Source organism: Apodemus sylvaticus, chromosome 1 (assembly GCF_947179515.1).
Source record: "Apodemus sylvaticus chromosome 1, mApoSyl1.1, whole genome shotgun sequence".
NCBI classification, from domain to species: Eukaryota; Metazoa; Chordata; class Mammalia; order Rodentia; family Muridae; genus Apodemus; species Apodemus sylvaticus.
In genome coordinates this window covers 211,382,749-211,394,784 of record NC_067472.1, presented here as the reverse complement: position 1 = coordinate 211,394,784, position 12,036 = coordinate 211,382,749, and the positions used below count along the sequence as shown (strand labels likewise).

General features: G+C 37.6%; 1 non-coding gene and 1 pseudogene across 1 annotated transcript; one reads left to right on the top strand and one right to left on the bottom strand.

The window, feature by feature from the left end:
* The window catches only part of LOC127676347 (ubiquitin-conjugating enzyme E2 G1-like), a 1,073,095-nt pseudogene that overhangs the window by 28,648 nt on the left and 1,032,411 nt on the right, over positions 1-12,036 (bottom strand).
* On the top strand, positions 6,179-6,285 carry LOC127676462 (U6 spliceosomal RNA). Its single transcript, XR_007975939.1, has one exon. It is a non-coding gene; the product is annotated as a U6 spliceosomal RNA (small nuclear RNA).

Genomic DNA, 12,036 nt, shown 5'->3' with positions numbered 1-12,036 from the left:
TAAATGTTCAAAAACCAGTTTTAGAAGTTGGATAGATAGCCAGGCGTGGTGGCGCACACCTGTAATCCCAGCACTTGGGAGGCAGAGGCAGGTGGATTTCTGAGTTCGAGGCCAGCCTGGTCTACAGAGTGAGTTCCAGGACAGCCAGGACTACACAGAGAAACCCTGTCTCAAAAAACCAAAAAAAAAAAAAAAAAGTTGGATAGATGGCTCAGAGCTTAAAAGATGATATACCAGGGAGCTTGAGAGATGGTTCATTATTTAAGAGCACTGACTGCTCTTCCAGATGTCCTGAGTTCAATTCCCAGCAACCATATGGTGGCTCACAACCACCTATTATAGGATCCGATGCCCTCTTCTGGTATCTGAAGACAATTACATTGTACTCATATACATAAATAAATCTAAAAAAAGAAAAAGAAAGAAAGAAAGGAAAAGAGAGGAAAAGAAAAAAAGAAAAAGATGATATAGCAGTTGCAGAGAACTTGAGTTTGATTCCCAATACCCATATTAGGTGTAACTCCAGCTCTAGGGGAGACGATGCCATCTTCTGGCCTCAAATGCACAAACCCATATACAGACACAAATGTATACATAGTTAAAAAGAAAGCAGTCATTCTTTAAAAACCATGCTAGGCATGTTGGTACATACTTATAAATAACACAAACACTGAAGATACTTGATGAAGTGGTGAAATGGTTGTGAAACTAGAAAAGGTTAATGGTTGTATAATACTGTGAACATAGATATGTTTATCTACTATTATTTGTATATATGTTGTTTATTACATTTGAACATAGTATATCTCATCTTAGTTCTTAAAATGACACAAATGTATTAAAATAGGAAACACAAGATGAGATACTTGTTTGAAAGGGGGAAACTTACTTAATGTTAAATTTCTACAGCACATATATGTTGTATATGTTGGGAGAGGGGCTGTCTTTGCAGAGTTATAGACTGTACTTTGGACCTTGCATACACTAGGCAAGTCTTCTACCACTGAGAGACATCCTCAGAATATATCAGGGTTTTTGCCAGAGAGGAAAGCAGGAAAACAAAGAAGCTAATATGTTTAACAGAGTAAATAGCCAACAATGATAAGTTCACTCTTCTACAGCATGGAAACACTATCTCAATTAAGGCCATTGGGTTCAAAAAAGAGAGCCAAAACCATCTTCAGCATAAGCAGTAAAGATAACTAGAACAAAACTAACAAGGTTAAGGTGGAAAAGTGCAAGTGGAAATTGTTTCTCTAAGGTTTTGATAGATAGAAAAATTACAGTAGCCATAGCCACGAGCAAATGAAATTCACGCAATCAAGTAGTTTTATTTGGTTGATTTTTCAGGTTTTTTTTTTTGTTTTGTTTTGTTTTTTTTAAGGCACGATTTTGTCTTAGTGGGCCTGAAATTTGTATGTAGACTGGCTGGCCTTACCCTTTAGCCTCTTTGCTAAGACTACAGACATATGACAGTATAATGGTTGTGGTTATTGCTGCTGTTGTTTTAAATAGGATCTTCCCTTGCAGCCCAGGCTATAGAATCAGACCTCGCTCTGAGAAATAATCAACTAATTTGGGGCAGGGGGAGAGGCATGAATCCACAAAAACTAAGAGTAAGCATAATAGTGTATACTCTCTGATTTCAGCTTTTGGAGGGTGGGAAAAGAAGATCCTGTCAGACACGTCTCTAAAAAGATGAGAGCATATGAAAAGTGAACAAACATGAATTATTAGGATCAATACAAATTCATAAAGTGTTTTTTTAAAAACTAGGCTTATATACCAGAAAAGGTTCAGAGAAACAGTCATCTCAGTATGATGAACATTCCTAGTATCCACAATATGGTCATCTAATACAAATTTACAGCTAACAGTGAAGCAGGGTTTTGTGAAGAAATGACAGATTCTGAGTCTGAGGCATAAGGAAAAAATAAATGTGTTAGGCTCTTCTCAATACTCAATGAAACAAAATCTATCAGTTAGAAGCCCCACTGGCTAAAAATGTTATGAGTTGAGTATTAGTATGAATAATAACCGTGAAGGATAGACAAATGTATTTCTATACATGAGTAACTAACATACACACACAAAACCAACCAGCCATGGCTGTTATAATTAGGTGCTAGTAAACCATTTTGTCATTTTGATTTGGGTCGTATCCCACAGCTGGTTTAATGCCAGCACTCAGGAGGCAGAGGCAGACAGATATCTGTGAGATCAAGGCTAGCCTGGTCTATAGAATGTGTTCCAGGACAGCCAAAGCTACAGAGAAAAAAGGATGGGAGGGAGGGATATACTTCTTCAACCATGTAAAGAATCAATCTCAGGTCAGCAGGCTTGGTAACAACATCTTTTCCACAGAGCCATCTCATCATCCAATTCTTTGCCCACTCTGTGCAAGCAATACATTATTTTGAAAACCAAAGAAAGTAGAAGAACCTTGCACTCTATTATCAAATACTGAAATAATAATTATGTTATCAAATAACATCTCTCTAAAAAACTCCAGTTATGCGATTGTTTATGGAGCCCCTGGGTATGGCTAAGTTGAACATGCCCAATTTTCTGAATTACTCAAACAAATTTAACTTTTCCTAACTCAAAAGACATAGCTTCTTCTTCCTCCTTTTTATCTTCCTACTTTAAGAAGCTGCAGAAATTTAAAGTTTGCCTTCTCTGGGTTTTTGGGTCTTGTTTTGCTTTTTTTCTTTTAAAGCAAGATTGTACTCTGGCTTAAAAAATAAAAATACATTAAGCTGAAAAGTTTCACAAATGTCACTTTATTACTTTTTCTACATTTTTTAAAATTTCTATGTAAAATGAATAAGCCAAATAAATCTTTAAAAGATAAACGTCATTATTTTTGAGGTAATCTCATGTAGCAAAACTGAACCTGTTCAAAGCTCATAGTAAGAGTCAAATATAAAACGGGGCGTGGTGGTGCACACCTGTAATCCTAGCACTTGGGAGGCAGAGGCAGGCGGATTTCTGAGTTCAAGGCCAGCCTGGTCTACAGTAGAGTGAGTTCCAGGACAACCAGGAAGAAACCTGTCTCAAAAAAACAAAAACAAACAAACAAACAAAAAAAAACCCAAAAAACAACAACAACAACAAAAAAGAGTCAAATATAAAACACACAGAGAAACACGTTAAGAGAATCCCTGTTATGAATATAACTAACAGAAGCTACATGTGAGAAATTATAAGGACAAGACCTGGGATTATAAGCAATTTTCTATAGAATCTAAACATTAAAGAGGTGAGAGATGTTTATGAGTTAACTGAATATATAAAATCTGACTAGATAACAGATATTAAGAAATATCTGCCAGGCAGTGGTGGCACATGCCTTTAATCTCAGCACTTGGGAGGCAGAGGTAAGTGAGCGAATTTCTGAGATCCAGGCCAGCTTAGTCTATATAACAAGTTCTAGGATAGCCAGGGCTATGCAGAAAAACCCTGTCTCAATAATAAACAAACAAACAAATAACAATGATGATAGTAATAATAAAAATAAACATTTTGGTTTTTTAGACAAGGTCTCACTGTCTGTCCCTAGATAGCCTGCTCTGCCTCCCTAGTGCCCCAGCACTAGGGTTAAAGGCAAAAATCATGACCCCAAACTTAGAGTCCCATCTTTACAGCAGATCCTCTTTGAATCTTTTTTTTTTTTTTAACGTTCTATCTTTGCAAGTTTCTGGTTTTCTGAGGCAAAGTCTCACTATGTAGTCCAGGCTAGCATTGAATTTATAATCCTGCCTCAACTTAGAATTGAAATTACAGAAGTGCACCATCATGCCCAATTCTTTAAACCATTAAGGTAACAGATAAAACCTTTTATCTAAATATTCTGTAGATTCTCTTAAGTAAATTATGATTTACCAAAATAATGTTACCACTCTATCACAGGAATTGCTACACATCTACTGTAATAGTGTTGAGAAACAGAAAAGAGGTGTGTTTTGTAATTACTGTAACTACACAAACAATCATTTCCGCAACCTTCATTAATAAATCAATATTGGAAAAATACCAGTGGTGGTTTGAATGAGAACAGCCCTCATAGGCTCATGTTCATATACCTGGTTCCCAGTTTGTAGAACTGTTTGGGAAGGATTAGGAGGTATGGCCTTAATGGAGGAGATGTGTCAGCAGCAGTGAGCATTGAGATTAGCACTGTGTCTCTTGTTTGCTGTTTTAAGAGTCAAATTCTCAGGTGTTCCTGCCACCATGCCTTTATTCAACCATCATAAATTCTAATCCTCTGGAACTGTAAGCCCAATTAAACAGTTTCTTTTATAAATTGCCTTGTCATGGTGTTTTTTCACAGTAATAGAAAAGTAACTAATAAAGTGATATATCAACAAACAACTGCAAAAATTTTATTACATTTCTACTATAGTTTTTTTTTAAAGATCCAATCTAATAATCTTTATAGATTTCTAATCAACATTAAAACTGCTTACAATTAGAATATTTTTCTTTACATTTGAGTCATAGGCTACAGTGAGCTGACTTCCTAACTGGTTAAAAAAAGGGGGAGGGGGACCATGGAGCAGACAGGCAAAAAACAGTCATTCCATATTTATAAAGACTTTCTAATATTCTGCCAAAAGGATTTTCTTCCTTAGAATTAACAGGTACATTCTACCACCTACATCTGACCATGGTGTGTCATTCTCAGGTTAAATAAAGCTGTTCTGTTGTCAAAGTCATCTAAATTCTCATTCTTTCTCTCTCCCTACAAACTTAAATGACTCTTATATTCTAAACATATCCTGATGAGTTTATCTAGACATATCCTGATGCCCTTTGTATGTTGTAGCTTGTGCTTAAATACAACATCATCAGCATACTTCTCTGCTGAAATCTGATGCAGCAGGAATTCCTGAGAACAGAAGACCATATACATTATATGGTATTATATGTCAGGACTAAGTCTGCATTTCAATTCTCCTTAGTCTTGCCAAATTTAGTCATCTCATTTTTTTCCCAAGCTTCATTTTCTTATCCATAAAGTAGGATAAAACCTATAGTGGTATTATAAAACAGAAAAATAAGATGTGTGCATATAAGTGCTTGAGTCTGGAAGGCAAGGACCAACAGCTGGTGGTTTCAAATTTGAGACAGGGTCTCTCGCTGAACTTTGAGCTCACTGATTTGACTAAATTGGCTAGCCAATGAGCTCCAGGGCTGGCCCCCGGCCCTTCTAGCATTAAGTCCCTGCAGGGAATCTAAACTGGGATCCTCTCAAGCTTTGCAACAGGCAATTTACTGACTGAGCTGTTTCCTCATCACCAAAAGAAGACACAAAATATTGTCCTATCTTAGGATACATGTAGAAAATGTTAATTATCCATTGTCTTCCCATAGTCTAACAAATACAATGTTCTTTAGAATCTCAAGAACAGCCTCAGGAAGTAGAAGGAGGGTCTTTGAGTTGACGGGTAGTTAAGAGAGCATGGAGAGCCTGGCGGTGGTGGTGCATGCCTGTAATCCCAGCACTCTGGGAGGCAGAGGCAGGCGGATTTCTGAGTTCGAGGTCAGCCTGGTCTACAGAGTGAGCTCCAGGACAGTCAGAGCTATATAGGGAAACCCTGTCTCGAAAAAAACAAAAACAAACAAACAAACAAACAAAAACAAAACAAAAACAAAACCAAAAAAAAACCAAAACAACAAAAAAAAAAATCTCAAGAACAAGCCTATACCTTCGCTACCACCTTTTAAGAAAAATACTAGCCAGCTCCAAACATCATCCAAACTATGTTTCTAATGAGAGTTGCTGTGAGCCCTCCTCCCCTGACTCCCTGCTTACAGTAAAAATATTCTAATGTCCAATATTCCTGAGGGAAGACTTTTTTCCTCACCATTTGTAAACCTACAAGACATCTATTAATACATGCTTAAACCTGTATTAAAATGTTTACTAAACTCTGTCTGCTTCATAATATGCTGTCTAGTCCTGACTTCTTTTCAAGTCAAATTCACAAATGCTGGTTTGGCCTGAGTCAATTTTCCTAAAACTCTTTGGGAATATGTTAGGCTGCTGAGGTCGACGGTGTGAAACGGCCTCCTTTACCTGTATCTCAAAACGCTGACAATAAGATACTGTATAAGTTTACTTTTAAAATGTAGTTTAAAAAATAAAAATGACTAACTATAAAAGTTGAAGCTAGTGCTCGCTTCGGCAGCACATATACTAAAATTGGAACGATACAGAGAAGATTAGCATGGCCCCTGCGCAAAGATGACACGCAAATTAGTGAAGCGTTCCATATTTTTCCACATGGTCATTTCATTGGATGCTGAAAAAGCATTTGACAAAATTCAGCATCCCTTCATGCTTAAAGTCTTGGAGAGAACAGGAATTCAAGGCCCATACCTAAACATAGTAAAAGCAATATACAGCAAACCGGTAGCCAGCATCAAACTAAATGGAGAGAAACTTGAAGCAATCCCACTGAAATCAGGGACCAGACAAGGCTGCCCCCTTTCTCCTTATCTTTTCAATATTGTACTTGAGGTACTAGCTCGGGCAATTCGACAACATAAGGAGGTCAAAGGGATACAAATTGGAAAGGAAGAAGTCAAACTATCATTATTTGCAGACGACATGATCGTCTACCTAAGTGACCCAAAGAACTCCACTAGAGAGCTCCTACAGCTGATAAACAACTTCAGCAAAGTGGCAGGTTATAAAATCAACTCAAGCAAATCAGTGGCCTTCCTATACTCAAAGGATAAGCAGGCTGAGAAAGAAATTAGGGAAATGACCCCCTTCACAATAGCCACAAACAGTATAAAGTATCTTGGGGTGACTCTTACCAAACATGTGAAAGATCTGTATGACAAGAACTTCAAGACTCTGAAGAAGGAAATGGAAGAAGACCTCAAAAAATGGGAAAACCTCCCATGCTCATGGATCGGTAGAATCAATATAGTTAAAATGGCCATCTTGCCTAAAGCACTATACAGATTCAATGCAATACCCATCAAAATCCCAACTCAATTCTTCACAGAGTTAGAAAGAGCAATTATCAAATTCATCTGGAACAACAAAAAACCCAGGATAGCTAAAACTATTCTCAGCAACAAAAGGAAATCTGGGGGAATCAGTATCCCTGACCTCAAGCAATACTACAGAGCAATAGTGTTAAAAACTGCATGGTATTGGTACAGTGACAGGCAGGAGGATCAATGGAACAGGATTGAAGATCCAGAAATGAACCCACACACCTATGGCCACTTGATCCTCGACAAAGAGGCTGAAAACATCCAATGGAAAAAAGATAGCCTTTTCAACAAATGGTGCTGGTTCAACTGGAGGTCAGCATGCAGAAGAATGCGAATTGATCCATCCTTGTCTCCTTGTACTAAGCTCAAATCCAAATGGATCAAGGACCTCCACATAAAGCCAGACACTCTGAAGCTAATAGAAAAGAAACTGGGGAAGACCCTTGAGGACATCGGTACAGGGAGAAAGTTTCTGAACAGAACACCAATAGCGTATGCTCTAAGAGCAAGAATTGACAAATGGGACCTCATAAAATTACAAAGTTTCTGTAAGGCAAAGGACACCATCAAAAGGACAAATCGGCAACCAACAAATTGGGAAAAGATCTTCACCAATCCTACATCAGATAGAGGGCTAATATCCAATATATATAAAGAACTCAAGAAGTTAGACTCCAGAAAACCAAACAACCCTATTAAAAAATGGGGTACAGAGTTAAACAAAGAATTCTCACCTGAAGAACTTTGGATGGCGGAGAAGCATCTTAAAAAATGCTCAACTTCATTAGTCATTAGGGAAATGCAAATCAAAACAACCCTAAGATTTCATCTTACACCAGTCAGAATGGCTAAGATTAAAAATTCAGGAGACAGCAGGTGTTGGAGAGGGTGTGGAGAAAGAGGAACACTCCTCCACTGCTGGTGGGGTTGCAAATTGGTACAACCACTCTGGAAATCAGTCTGGTGGTTCCTCCGAAAACTGGGGCACCTTACTTCCAGAAGATCCTGCTATACCACTCCTGGGCATATACCCAGAAGACTCCCCACCATGTAATAAGGATACATGTTCTACTATGTTCATAGCAGCCCTATTTGTAATTGCCAGATGCTGGAAAGAACCCAGGTATCCCTCAACAGAAGAGTGGATGCAAAAAATGTGGTATATCTACACAATGGAGTACTATTCAGCCATTAGAAACAATGAATTCATGAAATTCTTAGGCAAATGGATGGAGCTAGAGAATATCACACTAAGTGAGGTAACCCAGACTCAAAAGGTGAATCATGGTATGCACTCACTAATAAGTGGATATTAACCTAGAAAACTGGAATACCCAAAACATAATCCACACATCAAATGAGGTACAAGAAGAAAGGAGGAGTGGCCCCTGGTTCTGGAAAGACTCAGTGAAACAGTATTCAGCAAAACCAGAACTGGGAAGTGGGAAGGGGTGGGTGGGAGGACAGGGGAAGAGAAGGGGGCTTGCGGGACTTTCGGGGAGTGGGGGGGGGCTAGAAAAGGGGAAATCATTTGAAATGTAAATAAATTATATCGAATAATAAAAAAAAAAAAGAAAAAAAGTTGAAGCTAGAGAAATGTCTCAGTGTTTAAAAGTCATATATAAGCTTTCCGTAATAAATACAGCCTAAACTAATTCACAAAAAAATAAAAATATAGAATAAATATAACATATTTGAGCAAGAAGTACTAAACTTAAAGCAATAACATGGGCATCTAGGAGAAGGAAATCAAGGGAAAAAAAATGTGGGCAGAAGAATCAAGTTGGTCTCAGATTTATTTCTCCATAACAACGCACAGCTGGTAGTGACAAAACTACAGAATTCTAAAGCAAAGTGTGATACAAAGAATAAGGAAGTCAAAGAAATCAAACTAGGATGAAGACAAGATTGTGGATGAACCTTAGAACTTGTTTCGTAATTTTTTTTCTTTTTTACATCATTTATAGTGTGAACGTGTACACTGCACCATACTGTACATGTGGAAGTTAACGGACAGGTTGTAGGACTTAGTTCTCCCTTTCTACCATATGAATTGAATTTAGGTGGTCAGGCTTCGGGACAGGAACCCTTACCCAGTGACCCATCTCTCTGGCCTGCTTCTTGCACTGCTAAAAATGAATTTTGTAATCCGAAACACAAATAATAATTACTAAGTCCACACAAACACCCAAAACTAAAAATATTACCACAAGCCTAAAAATATACACAATTGCTCAGCAGTTAAGAATATTTATTACTTGTGAAGGTACCTAGGTTTGGTTCCAGCAACCAAATCGTGGCTCATAGCCATCTGTAACTACCATTTTCAGAGATCAGATACCCTCTTCTAGACTCTATGTGCACCAGGCATGCACACAATATACAAAAATATATGCAGGTAAACCATGCATACAAAAAAATTAAAAGGCAAATTAATACATATGTATGTGTACTTTTATATATATACATAGATTGGTTCAATCTCTGTAACTGCATGGACTGATGATTTGGTCAAGTACAAAAGTACTGTTTTTATCTAAAAATTAAATTGATGAGTACCAAAATAATTTGGCTGGATATTTTTTGGTTGAGACAAGCATGACATGAAAACTTAAGTCACATAGGTCAGAATAACAGTCACCTATACAGAAATATATCACCTTGAATAATAAAGTAAAAATACTTATATGATTAAGTAGTAATCTATTTTCATGTAACTATAGAATATTTATAAAAATACAAACTGTATACAAAGCAAACACTCAAATATATGTATTCTAAAACACTGTTGAGAGAGCTAGAGCAATGACTCAGTAGGCAAAACACTCATACATATGATGTAAAATCATTCTTTTGAGAGGAGGGAGGGAGGGAGGGAGAGAGGAGGGAGATGGAGAGAGGAGGGAGAAGGAGAGGGAGGAGAGAGAGAGAGAGAGAGAGAGAGAGAGAGAGAGAGAGAGAGAGAGAGAGAGAGAGAGAGAGAGAGAGAGCATTGAGAGCTAGAGAGCTGGTTCAACACCTAAGAACACTTACTATTCTTGCAAAGGACCCAGGTTCAGTCTTAGCATCTATGTGGCAGCTCACAACCACCTATAACTAAAGATCTAAGAGGTCCAATAACCTTTTCTGGCCAAGGGTGGTACACTTACAAATATCCAGGCAATATAATCATATACACACAATAAACCTATTTAAAAAAAAAATCAAGCCGGGTGTGGTGGTACAAGCCTTTAAAGCAGAGGCAGGCAGATCTGTGAGTTCAAAGCTAGCCTGTTCTACAGAGCAAGTTCCTGGACAGCCAAAGCTAGAGATTTCAACAGCCCCTACCCCTGCAAATCTTCCACTACTTCTTAGACCTAGGTGTATGGGAGAAAATAATCTAAGCTAAGCATCAGGCCATACCAGGTTCAATACAAGGCATATCAAGTAAGACAGTATTGAACCAGCTATGATACACTCTATTATGGTTTAAAAATATATGAAACATCATGTATGTTCACATGTGGAGCATTTGGCCACCAGCTGGTGCTGCTGTTTTGGGAAGTTGTGAAAATTTGAGGATTGTGGCCTAACTAGCAGAAGTGGACTGGTGAGACAAGGCTTTAAAGGTGATAGAAATTAATGGTTCTAGCACAAATGCTCTGAATCCTGATCCATTAGGCTATAAAGAGATCCAGGAAAGTGATCTATCTTCCTGCTGCAACACTATTCCTGACCATGAAAAACTATACTTTTTAAAACCATAAGCAATTGGGTGGGTGGTAGGCGGTAGAATCTTGGTGGGGGCGGAGGGGGGGGGAGAAATAGAACCATGATCCAAACAAAACGAACTTTTCCTTAAGCTGATTCTGTATTGATCATAGCCACAAAGAAAGTAATGAATATACAGATGCATATTGATTCACTTTCTGGTATATCCCTCTATCATGCTTTAAATTCATTTTCAAATCTTTTCCATCTAAGGTGATGGAAATAATATACTTCTGTGATCCGAATCATGGCTGACTTTATCCCTTATTCACTTTCTAGTAATAAAAGGGAGAGTTCTGACCATTCAGAAATGGTATACATGCAATCAGTATAATCTTTACTGAAAGGTATTCTGGGCCTTTTCACCATTAAGAAGCTTTGAAGAAAATAAGACATTATATAAAAACAATGAGTATAGGCAGGAGGCCTAGGAAAGCACATGAAACAAAATAAAAGAGCAAAAGGGAATGAGGGGATGAAAATATATGTGGCCATTATGGACGAAGTATGGAGGTTCTTCATAACCTCAAAAACTAGGACTGTCCTATCCAGCTACATCAATCCTATGTATATACCCAAAAGAATCCAAAAACAGCATTACCACAAAAGGTACCTGCGCGCACAATACTTACTGCAATTCTATTCACTACTAAAGATACAAGTCAGCTTAAATGTCCATCAATAGATGAAGACAAATAAAATGTAATTATGTCTACAAAATGGAATTTTATTCAGCTATAAAGGATACAGTGGCTTAAAGGGCAAAGTACTTGTCATACAAGACCAACAGCAAATTTAATAAGCAGAATCAACATGAAAGTGAAAGAAGAAAAACAACTTGACAAACTTGTTGTCTGACTTCTACAGGCACTCTGTAGTACAACTGTGCAAACACTTACCCATCATATGTTGAGTGAAATAAGCTAAACTAAGATAAATATTTAATGTTTTGTCTTATAAATCTCTCAAGACTTTATTATGCATGTATATGTGCACATAAGTATATTTGCATGTGTTTGTATATCGTGAATATAGAAGGAATACTATTTGAGTAGTGGAAGGAAACAAGCAGTAGGGGAGAGGAAAGAGAACAATAGAAGTGGTCATAGTGCAAGTGCGAAAACCAAAACAACTTAACAATGAACAAAGCCATAAAAAAAGCACACATTAAGATTGTTTTCATGGGACTGGAGAGATGGCTCAGCAGTTAAGAGCATTGACTGCTCTTCTGAAGGTCCTGAGTTCAAATTCCAGCAACCACAAGGTGGT